Source organism: Penaeus monodon, chromosome 32, assembly GCF_015228065.2.
Source record: "Penaeus monodon isolate SGIC_2016 chromosome 32, NSTDA_Pmon_1, whole genome shotgun sequence".
Lineage (NCBI taxonomy): Eukaryota > Metazoa > Arthropoda > Malacostraca > Decapoda > Penaeidae > Penaeus > Penaeus monodon.
This window is the reverse complement of record NC_051417.1, coordinates 15417917-15418157: the sequence shown is the minus strand read 5'-3', so window position 1 is coordinate 15418157 and position 241 is coordinate 15417917.

Sequence of the window (241 nt, the reverse complement as noted above, 5' to 3'; positions counted from 1 at the left end):
AATAAGCAAACAAATAGTAAATATTCTTTAAAAGGTCACGCGACTAAAGTACAGGAGAAAATTCCACAATAATTCCACCCAAAAGTCTGTGTTTTAGTGATACTAAAATGTTAAAATGTCACACACGCTATTCTTACTTGTTAATTATTTCTTGCGAGACGGTAAATTCTTTTTTAAAAGTTATGATAATGTTTTCTATTTTTTTCAGGTTGAGAGGAAAGACAAGGAGAGAAACAAATCA